Raw genomic sequence first — 12,486 nt, 5'->3', positions numbered from 1 at the left:
TATCTGCTCCCCGCACATCCCTGGCAGTAGAGGGGTTAATGCAGGCCTCAGACACCACTGAAAGTTTTTTGGGGAAGACTTTTGTTGCCCATTCTGTACCCCCTCCCCTCCAAGTTATATACAGGCCGTTCTGTGTTTCCATTGCGAAAAGGAACCAGATATTTATTCCTCTGTTTTTGCAGTCATCTGCTATTCTGTTATAGGGACAGGGAAGTGATGCCGTCAGATCTCGCCAGACTCTTTGTTGGCGCCTGTGATGGCAGCCATGGGCCTTTGAGAGTTTCCTTCCTTTTGCAGATCTTCGGGGTGGATCAAAACCCAGTGCAGCAGTACATTTCAGAATTAAATCTGGGAGGTGGAGAGCACACACACACACACACACACACACACACACACACACACACGGGGTTTGTTATTCCTCTTGCCTTTGGTAGTTTTTGTGGAGGGGTTTCCCATACTGAAGAGGAAACCCCCCGTGCATACAAGAAGCATTTCTGCTTCGTAGTGGCTGCATATGTCTCAGTGCAACAGGAATAAGAAAACTCGCCTGTGCTGATTTTTGTGCTGTTGTCGTCCTTGCCTCTCTCTCCAGGCCACCTGCACTCGCTCATGTCTCTCCAAATGGGGAGGGAAAATGGGGCTTGGAGCCACAATATGGGGGGGGGGAGGAAGCAGTCAGATGGAAACAACAGCCCAGAGGGAAGCTGTGTCTCTAAAAATTCAGGGATGGGGCATCTATAGCCCTCCAGTTTGGATGGCATTTGGATACGTGCAAATTTTGAAGCATAGCTGTGTTTCGGTTCTCAACCATTCCAGAAAGTGCAACTTTGATTGGTTTGCAGTAAACGCACACCAAATCAAATTCCTCCATCCCAGGGAGAAAACCCGTGGTTTTCTCAACGCATCAGTGATGCAATCTACTAATCTAACCCTAAACATTTAAAAGCACCCTTTTCAGTGGCGGATTGTCAAAAGCAGCACCATGTGTATGTAAATGTCAGGATTGAAGTGAGAAAGGTTTTTGCTAAAAGGTCTGGCTCTGAGACCCTTAACGGTTTTCAAGGGGGTCCATGAATCTTGTCAACGTACGGAAACAGTTCTAGGTGTAAGAGGCTGGCTGAAATGTCCTAAATGAGCAGGTGCCAGTTTTTTATTTTTGATATATTTATCAAATGCAGCATCCACAGGGTTGCACTTGTTTTATCTCAAATCAGAGAAGCACCAAACACATCGCAAAATGCAACAGGAACACTTTTAAGAGTTTAAAGTGGGGGTTGGCACCTTTTGGCCCAGTGGCCAAAATGCAGCCCTCCAGGCCTTTGACAGGCCCTTGGGACTCCCTCCCTAGACCCCACCCCTTCTTTCCCAAGCAACACACCCCACGAGATCTGCTATTAACTCTTAAACCTCCTCCCCCCAAACTAGAAATATGTCCTTGCCCTCTGATAATGCCCTCTACTTGCCTGGGCGGAGCATAGAGGGAGGTGGGGGTGGTTGTAGAAACTAGCCAGCTGTACGAAGGTGACAGTGGCATTCACTGCTCTGCCCACCACTGGCACGTGGACCCCAGAAGGGCTGCTCAGATGGGAGCATGGTCTTCAGACACAAAAAGATTCCCCATCCCAGAACAGAGTAATGCTTTGCCGGATAGATCAGTGGTTTGAGTCACGGCAAGGTAGCTTCCTGTGTGGATAATGGGCCTTGAAAACACATCAGTAGTACTGAAACTCCCCTTTAAAGCACAGGTCGCTAACCTCCCCCTTTCCCTCCACCAATTTGAGCCTTCCATCAAGAGAGCTTTGCGACAAATGGCGCATTTCCGTTGCTTTTTTATTGCTGCCATTATCATTTCTGCTCTCTGTCGTTTTTCCCGGTCGCTTTTTCTTTTTAAATTACTTATTCCGCAGAGGGCTCTTTGGAAGCGTGGCCTGCCTCGGAGGAAACAGCCGAGACACCAGTCTGGCTGCAGCAGTGGGGCTGGGCCAATGCAAACGGGAAGATGAGATCAGAGTCTAAACGGCCCCATTTTTCTCCTCCTTCGAAGGGAAGAGCTCTGGCTCAGTGGCAGAGCATCTGTTCTGCGTGAGGAGGGTCCCAGATTCCACCCTTAATGTCTCCAGGTGGGGCTGGGAAAGAGGACCCCAGCCTAAAATTCGGGAAAGCTCCTGCCAGTCCCTGTAGGCTGTATACTGTGTTAGGTGATCTGGTTCAAGAGAAGGCAGCTGTTCCTGTTCAGTCATTCTTTAGTTCAGAACCATGAGGACTAGAATCTTGGCTTTATTTTTTAACGGAAGAGCTGTAGCTTAGTGATAGCGGTCCCAGGTTCAGAAGGGGTCTCGGGTTCCCTGGCATCTCCTAGTAGAGGCTGGGGATGTCCCCTGCCTGAAACCCCGGAGAGCCACACTGCCAGTCAGTGTGGGCAATACTGGGACCAATGGTATGACGCAGTATGATGCTGCTCCCTCTAGCTGCTGCATTCCTCTTTCCTAGCTAAGTTATCAGATTTTAATGATCGCTCAGTCCTGTATACTACAGGTGGGGACACTTTTTATAGCAGCGGCCACCTTTCCTTCTGCACAGCCTTCTGGAGGCCAGAGGCGAAAGTAGGCAAAGCAAAGAATGGATACAGTAGGCTGCAAAGGAGTGTGGTTGTGCAGAAACCTGTGGCGATTTGAGCCCCAGATGATGGCTGCAATTTAAATGTATTTTTTCCATTGTCTCAGGAAATGTGAAATGTCTGCCACTAAACTGTAAGTGTTCTGGGGAGTGGGGAATAAAATCCCGAGCAAAGATTTATTTGATTTGTTTGTTTGCAAAAAGCCTCTGGAGGACTCCTGGGAATAGCAATCGCTTCGGCTTTCCCGGGCCGATTTCTCCATTATTGTATCACTCAAGTCCGGGTTTGCGCTACACATCACCGCCGCCTGCTTATTAAAACCGCCACTGTATGGTCCAATCTACAAGCGCAGAGAGAAACAGGCTTCTGATATCCCCCACCCCTCCAGCCAACGCCTAAAAAGAGGCGATTTGGCTTCAGACGCTCTTGCAGGACGCGAAAAGTTTGCTGAGACAAGCATCCGGTTGCAGAAGAAGGACCCTTTCAAGAGCTGTAAGTTCTGCGATTTACTTTCCTAGGAACGCTGGAAGTTGCCTTATACAGAGTCAGAACATGGGGTGCATACAGCTCAGTTCTGTCTGCACTGACTGGCAGCATCTCTTCAGGGTTTCAGGCAAGGAGCATTATCCCTGGGTTGGAGTTTGGAGCACGGACCTTCTGCATGCAAAGCAGGCTCTCTGAGCTACAGCTCTTCCCCCTAAAATGAATCAAGGTTCTAGCCCTCATGGTTGTGAATTATGGGCTGATTTAAATAGGGACTCCAGAAGCTGTTTTATAGAGAGGCCATTGGTCCATCTAGCTTCAGTGGCAGAAGGTCTCAGCCATACCTGGAGATGCCAGGGATCAAACTTGGGACCTTCTGCATGCAAAGCAGGTGTTCTGCCACTGAGCTACAGCTCTTCCCTTAAAAATAAATTGGGATTCTAGTCCTCATTGTTCTGAACACAGGTGTTCTGCCACTGAGCTAGGGTTGTTTGCTTGCTGTGCATGCAATGCTCATGAAATCCAGTTTGGATATGTCCTTTTGACTTCCATCGGTTGCTACCATCAGCTGCACCGTCCCAGTACTGTTATTACAGTATTATTATTACTATTCTCAGTTCCTTACCCACCCACATTCCCCGGCAACTTCACACCAGCCTGCAGTACTGGGGATTATAGTATCTTTAGGCACCACTTCTTTTTTCACCAGGTTACCTATGGCATTCTTGAGTGCTTGGGGTGTCTTAATTCAGCTTTTTGAAAATAGAATTGTCTTTTAGATTCCTTCACGCTTTATGCTGGTCTTAATGGATGTGTTTGTTTGTACTGTAAGTCACTTTGAGTTGCAATGGTAAAAAAACCAAATTATTATTAAATTTCTGTTTTACATTTTATAAAATATTCACTTAAACAACCTTAAAATATCAATGACTTCCCTTCTTCTCTTTCCATGGTATATTTTGCAGATCATAAATGCCTGCATATTTTATATAAACTAAACTGTTCCGTATTCCATTATAACATCCATCAAAACTTATTTACACTGTTGTATTTATCTTAATGCTGCCCACGTTTTCAGATATACACAAATTTACTACATATATTCAATAAACATTTTCCAACCTTCTTTAAACATATGTCCTTCTTATTCTCTTATTTGATAGGTCTGCAAGCTGTGCATATTCCATCAGTTTAAGTTGCCACTCTTCTTTGGTTGGGAGTTCGCTCGTTTTCCATTTGTGGGCTAACAAAATATGAGCCGCAGTAGTGGCATACAGAAATAGCATTATTATTATTATTATTATTATTATTATTATTATTATTATTATTACTAGGCCTACCTTGCAGAGTTGTTGTGGGTCATAGATAGAACTTGCAGGAAGAGCACACTTGGAATACTGTGTAGAGTTCTGATCAAGTCACCTTCCAAAAGGATATTGTTATGAGCTGGGAAAAGTTCAGAAAACATTAACTGAAATTATTATGAGGGCTGCAGCAACTCTCTCGTGAAGACAAGGTACAGCATTTGGGGCTCTTGAAAAAGGTGCTTTTTTTAAAGGTGAGTTAAGGGAGACACACACAGACACTCTCAAATATTCATAGACTTTGAGACAAGGATGATCTTGTTCTAGTCCAAACCCTTGAACATGACAGAGGTGTAGAAGATTATGCATGATGGGGAGAAAGTAATTACTCTAATGAATACTAGAATTTGGGGTAATCTGTTAAGGCGCAACGTTGGAAGATGCAGGAGAGACAAAAGATGGTGTGTAAGCCACTCTGGCAGAGCTGGATTTATGTATAAGCTAAACATGCTATAGCTTAGGCCCCCGTCTCTTGGGGGCGCCCAAAAAATTGAAAGGAAAAAACCCAACGTACATTTCCAAAATATAAGATAAAAAACAAATAAAATAAAACCTACATACAGCAACAGTGTTTTGTGTTGTGTAGGCTCCTAGGCTGTAAGTAATGGGCCCCCAATCATTTTAAGTTAGAGCTTAATAATTATTTCACTTTTAATATACTGCTTCTTAAGTATTTCACTGTTAATATACTTCTTAATTGTATTTCAGTTCAACAATTACTTTGATAAAATACATATTTTGTTATGTGTAAATGGCTTTAGATACCTATTAGGTCCACAAATTACCATGTAGCGTATCTTCAACACAAAAAAACAGTGACAATTTGTTGTTGACAAAGGACAGCTGGACATATAAAGGGCCCCATTACCTTCAGCAGCTTAGGGCCTCATCGAACCTAAATCCGGCCCTGCGCTCTGGGAAACGTTTTCGGCTGAAGAGCAGGGTACAAATACTCTAAATAAAAAATAAAAATAAAAGCAAGGACTTCCTTCGCACAGCACAGTTTGTGGCAGCTGTGAGAAAAGCAAATTCCATGGGATGATTCCAGGGATCATTAGGAAAGGAATTGGAAGTACGGTACCATAAACCCTTTACACAAATCTCTGGTGCAGCTGCATTCGGAGTAATGTGGACAGTCCTGGTCGCCTCGGAAAGAATACTGCAGGGTTGGTAAAGATTCAGAAAAGGGCAAGCAAATGATTGGAAGGATGGCGCCAAGAATGGAGCGTTTGGAACCTTTTAGCTGAGAGAAAAGGCAAGTAAGAAAAGGCAGCATGAAAAGGAGTTTATAAAACTTCTGCATGGTATGGAGGAAGTAGGTTGAGGGAAAAAAATTCTCCCTCTCCCCTAACGCTAGAACTCGTGAAAGATTCAGGACAGATAAAGCCCTTCCTCACACAGCGTATGAACTGTGGAACTTCCTTCTGCAGGAGACCATAAGGCAAAGGTAAAGGGACCCCTGACCATTAGGTCCATTCATGGCCAACTCTGGGGTTGCGGCGCTCATCTCGCTTTATTGGCTGAGGGAGCCGGCGTACAGCTTCCAGGTCATGTGGCCAGCATGACTCAGCCGCTTCTGGCGAGCCAGAGCAGCGCACGGAAACGCCGTTTACCTTCCCGCCGGAGTGGTACCTATTTATCTACTTGCACTTTGAGGTGCTTTCGAACTGCTAGGTTGGCAGGAGCAGGGACTGAGCTGTTGTGGGGATTCGAACCGCCGACCTTCTGATCAGCAAGTCCTAGGCTCTGTGGTTTAACCCACAGTGACAGCCACATTTTTCAGTAGACCATAGCTGTCAACTTTTCAATTTTCTTGCGAGGAATCCTATTCGGAATAAGGGAATTTCCCTTTTAAAAAGGGAAACGTTGACAGCTATGCAGGAGACAGTGATGGCCACTAACCTGGATGTCTTTAAAAGAAGAATAGAAAAATTCAAGGAAGAGAAGAAAGCTGTCAGTGGCTGCTAGTCATGATATCTGTTGTTGTGCCTCCGCAGTCCAAAGCAGCAGGGCTTCTAAGTGCCAGTTGCTTGAAACTGCAGGAAGGGGGGAAAAGCTCTTCTGCTCAGATCATGCTTGCAGCTCATATGGGCGATGTGGATGAAATGTAAAGACTGTTTAGCTAAATATGTTGGGACGCGGGTGGCGCTGTGGGTTAAACCACAGAGCCTAGGACTCGCCGATCAGAATGTCGGCGGTTCGGACTTCCGGGGGCGGCGCGAAACTGTAATGGCGGTCCTCTTCGAGCTCTGAAGAGGGGCTCCGCGGAAAAGGGTCGTTCGCTGCGGCATAGCGACGACCCATCAAGATAAACCACGGGTAGAGTGAGCCCGTGGCCGTGGGACTCGGCGGGCACCAGAAGCTGCTCCGAAAACACAGAAGGGACCCCGTAAGGAGACCCGGAGTGAAGGAGGGGTAGCGGTGCTGTGAGTTCATCGCTCTTTCCGCGGAAGTGAAGCCGCGCGGCTGTTACAGATGAGCGCTGATCCTTCTTCCTAAAATCTACACTAAACTGCAAGCAACATACCCGTGAGTAAAGGGGTTTAAAATTTGGCAAAAAGAATTTCGTAAATTTGGCTGAAAGCGGGAGACGAAAAAAGGGAAGTCCGTCTTCCGACATTGCTGACAAGATCAAAGCAAAGCTTTAAAAAGCGGAAAGCGCTTGAAACGGGACTGTGGGAAGCTTTAACTTTTTCGTGCTATCAGATCTGCTTGTTTTTCTAAACTGAAGGTGGAAATGGACATTGATTAAAAGAAGTAATTAATGGTGATCTTCCTCCTACCTTTTTTCGCCTTTGGGCTGTATTTTTAAGGAGCCAGATCGTCGGGCTGCCAGTGAGGGAGACTGTGTTAAACTGCGGAAACAGTTGCAAAAACTTTGTTGGAACGTAACTGCTACATTTGAGCAGAAAAGACTGGAGGGGATACTGTTGCAAGCACCTCTTGTGAAACTTTGTTGAACTATAAAAGGTGCCTGGGGAAACTTTGAGTTTTTGAAGGGACTGATGGACTATTGGATTTATTGACTTGAAATAATTTGGGACTTTAATGACGGATTACTTCCTTCTTTGTCTCTGAAACTTGGTGGCACTCCCCCTACAGGGCTTTCGGAATACAAAATCCTGGGAACTGACTTTTGTTTTGAATTCCACTTTATTGGTTGTTTACTTCTGAATCTGTCTTTCCCATGGAACAATAGACAATCTGACCTTGAACACTGACAGATGTGTAATGAGTGGTGCAGGGAGAACAAGAGCATCTAAAGCTAAGGAAACTAAAGAGGCTAAGGAAAAAGAAAGAGAAAGAAAACCAACACAATTCGTACAAACAACACTGACCCAAGGACGCCGATCGTCGGTTCCAGCTGTACTGGTATCGCAGAGGGAAGGGGAAATAACAGAGAAGTCCACTGAAGAAGTTATGGCAGCAGGTGGGTCAGACACATTATTAAAACAAATATTGGAGCAACTATCAAGTTTAAACCAGAAAGTGGATGACCAGTCTTTGAAAATAGACAAAGCGACCTCTTCGATTCAAAAACTGACCGAACAAGTTTCCCAGCACACACAGGCTATTGAGAATTTGCAAGGAGCAACAGCGGAAAATCGGGAATTAGCTGGAGAAGCAATTCAGAAAGTGGGAGCTTTACAAAAAGAAGTTGAAGAAATTAAAGGAGAAGTCAAGCCCCTGCACAAACAGGTGGGTGAACAACAAATCTATCTGTCAATGGTGGAACTGAAAAATCGCGAGAGCAACATCAAATTGAGAGGCATCCCGGAACTCGAGCAAGGAGATCTGATTGGATACTTGACGCAGGAATTTACGAAGTTCTGGGGTTTAAAGGAGGATACAGACTTTAAGATTGTCTCGGCATATAGACTGGGAAGATTGGTAAGGAAAGACAGATCCAGAGACTGTTTGATAATTTTAAGATCAAAGGAAGAGAGAGACAAGATCCTAGGTTTACATTTCAAGAAAGCAATTGAAATACAAGATAAAAGGGTGGAAATTTATAGAGACATTCCGAGACAGTTGCTGGACCTCAGAGCCACCTACTCAGAACTAGCAAAATTGCTGAGACATAACGCAATTCCCTATAGGTGGGAGTTTCCACAAGGATTATCCTTTACTTACAAAGGAAGGAAGGTTAAAATTAGAACACCTGAAGATAACCAAAAGTTCCTTCACGACCACGGAGAAGATCTCCAAAAAGGAGTGGATTGGCTTCCAGCCTTACCAGTACCAACACTGCCTGGAAGCGGGCCAACGCCTGCACCCTCGGGATCTGAGCAAAAGGAAGACACCCCTTCCTAAGAACATCTTAATTAGAACAGGATGTCTCTGCAGCTACTTAGTTGGAACATAAATGGCGGGAATTCTCCGGAAAAAAGAAGGAGGATATTTCATATCCTGAAAAAAGAACAATTGGACGTAATATGCCTTCAAGAAACACATGTGACTAGGCTCCATAGGAAAGTATTAATCAATAAAAGACTTGGCCAGGAATTTATTTCATCAGATAAAGTTAAAAAAAGAGGCGTTGTAATTTATGCAAAGGAGAACCTGTCACCAAAATTTCTATTCAAAGATGACCATGGAAGAATTCTCGCAATTGAAATCCAAACACAAGGGGAAAGGATTTTGATATTAGGAGTCTATGCGCCAAATGATGGAAAATCAGAATTCTATAAGAAGCTGCATGAGACAATGATGGACTATTTGGACTATTCTAACATTATTGTGATGGGAGATATGAATGGGGTGGTGTCTACAAACATGGACAAATCCCAAAATCAAAACTTAACAACAGACGGCAGACTCCCTAAAACCTTTTTTGAAATGACAGACAATATGGACTTGATTGACATTTGGAGGACAAGGAACCCCCTGGGTAAAGAGGGAACCTTCTTCTCTGAGGCCCACTTGTCATGGACACGAATTGACCAAATTTGGATATCTAGAGGGCTGGCCCCGAAAACGAGAAAGGTGGAAATCTGCCCAAAAACCTGCTCCGACCATAATGCCTTAAAAATGGAATTGAGACTTTTTCCAACTGGATCCTTCAGGTGGAGAATGAATGACACCTTGTTAAGAGATCAAGAGATTGTTAAGAAGGCCCAAAAAACGCTAAAGGACTACTTTGAAATAAATTTGAACACTACGGTGGAGAAAAGAACAATCTGGGACGCAAGTAAAGCCGTAATGAGAGGGTTTCTGATACAACAGAATACAATAAAGAGGAAATTTTGGAATGGAAAAAAAGAAAAAATTCTAGAGAAAATAAGCGAAGGAGAGAAAAAGCTGAGAACCAAACCAAAGTCCAAAGAGGTGCTAAGAGAGATCAAATTCCATCAAGCACAATATTCGAAACTGATCAATCAAGAGATTGAGTGGAAAATTAAACAAATGAAGCAGAGATCGTTCGAATCAGCAAATAAATGTGGAAAGCTGCTAGCTTGGCAGCTGAAAAAAAGACAAAAATTAAATACGGTTACAAACTTGGAGATTCAAGGGAAAATAGTTCAGAAACCAGAAGAAATAAGAAAGTGCTTCCACAGATACTTCAAAGAACTTTACGCACAGGGGCCTCAGAAAGAACCGGAAATAGATCAATTCTTGAGGATAAATGGACTACCTAAAATAAGTCAAGATAAAAGATCAATTCTTAACAGCAAGATAACTCAACAGGAAATTGAAGGTGCCATCCAGAACATGCAGTTGGGCAAATCTCCAGGCCCGGATGGACTTACCTCCAAATATTATAAGACTCTGAAGGACTTCTTGACACAACCGTTGTTGGAGGTTTGTAACCAGATCATGGAGGGGAGAAAGGCACCGGAAACGTGGAAAGAAGCATTCATCACATTGATTCCCAAGTCAGAAAGGGAAAAGACTCAGCTTAAGAACTACCGTCCCATCTCACTCCTGAATGTGGATTACAAAATATTTGCAGACATTTTAGCAAATAGACTTAAAAATGTACTAAATGAAGTAATTCACAAGGACCAAGCAGGCTTTCTCCCTGGCAGACATATGTCTGACAACACCAGGAACATTATTGATATACTGGAGTTGTTGCGAATTAGAAACACAAGGGCTGCTTTAATCTTTATTGATGCGGAGAAAGCATTTGACAATATTTCTTGGATATTTATGAAGAAAAACTTGGAAGGGATGGGAGTGGGACGGGGGTTTGAAAATGGATTAGAAGCAATCTACTCAGAACAAAAAGCTAAATTGATAGTGAACAATGTGGTATCGGAAGAACTTCAAATTGAAAAAGGGACACGACAGGGGTGCCCTTTATCCCCTCTGTTATTCATTTCTGTTCTGGAGGTATTGCTGAACATGATCAGAGAGGACCAGTTGGTGCAGGGTATAGTGGTCGGAGCGAAACAATACAAATTGAAAGCTTTTGCAGATGACCTAGTCATCACAGTACAGGAGCCAGAATCTAGCACAAAAAGAGTTTTTGAACTTATTTTGGAGTTTGGTCGGGTGGCGGGATTCAAGCTAAACAAACAAAAAACTAAAGTCTTGGCCAAAAATTTGACGCCTACAGAGATAGAGGGGTACCAGAAAGAGACAGAGTTAAGTGTGGTTAAAAAAGTGAAATACCTGGGGGTATCTTTGTCCACCAAAAATTTAAACCTGTTTAAAGATAATTATGAAAAATGTTGGTCGGAGATTAAAAAAGACTTGGATATTTGGTCAAGATTGAAACTTACCTTGTCAGGCCGAATCGCAGCTATAAAGATGTGTGTTCTGCCAAAAATGTTATTTTTATTTCAAACCCTCCAGGTCGTGGACAGAATGGAATGTTTCGGAAAATGGCAGAAGGATATATCTAAGTTTGTCTGGCAGGGCAAAAAGCCCCGAATTAAATTCAAAATATTAACTGACTCAAAAGAAAGAGGGGGGTTTGCCCTGCCGGATCTAAGGTTGTACTATGAGGCTGCAGCCTTCTGCTGGTTGAAGGATTGGTTTTTGTTGGAAAACACCGATGTCCTAGATCTGGAAGGGTTTGACAATGTTTATGGTTGGCATGCATACTTGTGGTATGACAAGGCGAAGGCTCATAAATTGTTTAAAAACCATATTGTCAGAAAATCAATTTTTGCCGTCTGGATGAAGTACAAGGACTTATTAGAAAGCAAGACCCCGAGGTGGTTATCACCAGTGGAAGCCAAGATCTCTAAAAAGAGGCCCAATATGGAGGCCTATTGGCCAAAATATTGGGAACTGATTGAAAGAGTTGGAGATAATTGGAAGCTCCAAAGCCAGGACAAACTAAAAAATAAGGTGCGAGACTGGTTACATTATGCTCAAATTCAAGAGGTATTTAAAATGGATAAAAAAGTGGGTTTCCAGTGGGAGAAATCGAAACTGGAGACGGAGTTACTAGAACCAAAGACTAAGGTACTTTCGAGGATGTATGACTTGCTGCTTAAATGGAACACACAGGATGAGACAGTTAAATCTGCTATGATAAAATGGGCACAGGATGTAGGACACAACATTATGTCTGAGGACTGGGAAAGGTTATGGAACACCGGTATGAAATTCACGGCATGTAGTGCCTTGAAAGAGAACATTATGAAAATGGTATACCGGTGGTACATGACCCCAGTCAAGTTGGCTAAAATATATCATCTTTCTGATAACAAGTGTTGGAAATGCAAGGAGGCAGAAGGGACATTCTTTCACCTCTGGTGGACCTGCCCGAAAGTAAAGGCCTCTTGGGAAATGATACATAATGAGCTGAAAAAGGTATTTAGATATACCTTTTCTAAGAAACCAGAGGCTTTTCTTCTGGGCATGGTGGACCGGAAGGTGCCAAAGAAGGATAGAACCTTGTTTATGTATGCAACCACAGCAGCTAGGATTCTTATCGCAAAGTTCTGGAAGACACCAGATTTACCCACACTGGAGGACTGGCAGACGCAGTTGATGGACTACATGGAGTTGGCAGAAATGACTGGCAGAATTCGAGATCTGAGCGAAGTAACAATGGAGGAGGAC

Source organism: Podarcis bocagei (assembly GCF_964188305.1).
Source record: "Podarcis bocagei genome assembly, chromosome: 15".
In the NCBI taxonomy this organism is placed as follows: domain Eukaryota; kingdom Metazoa; phylum Chordata; class Lepidosauria; order Squamata; family Lacertidae; genus Podarcis; species Podarcis bocagei.
Note: the sequence above shows the minus strand (reverse complement) of the source record.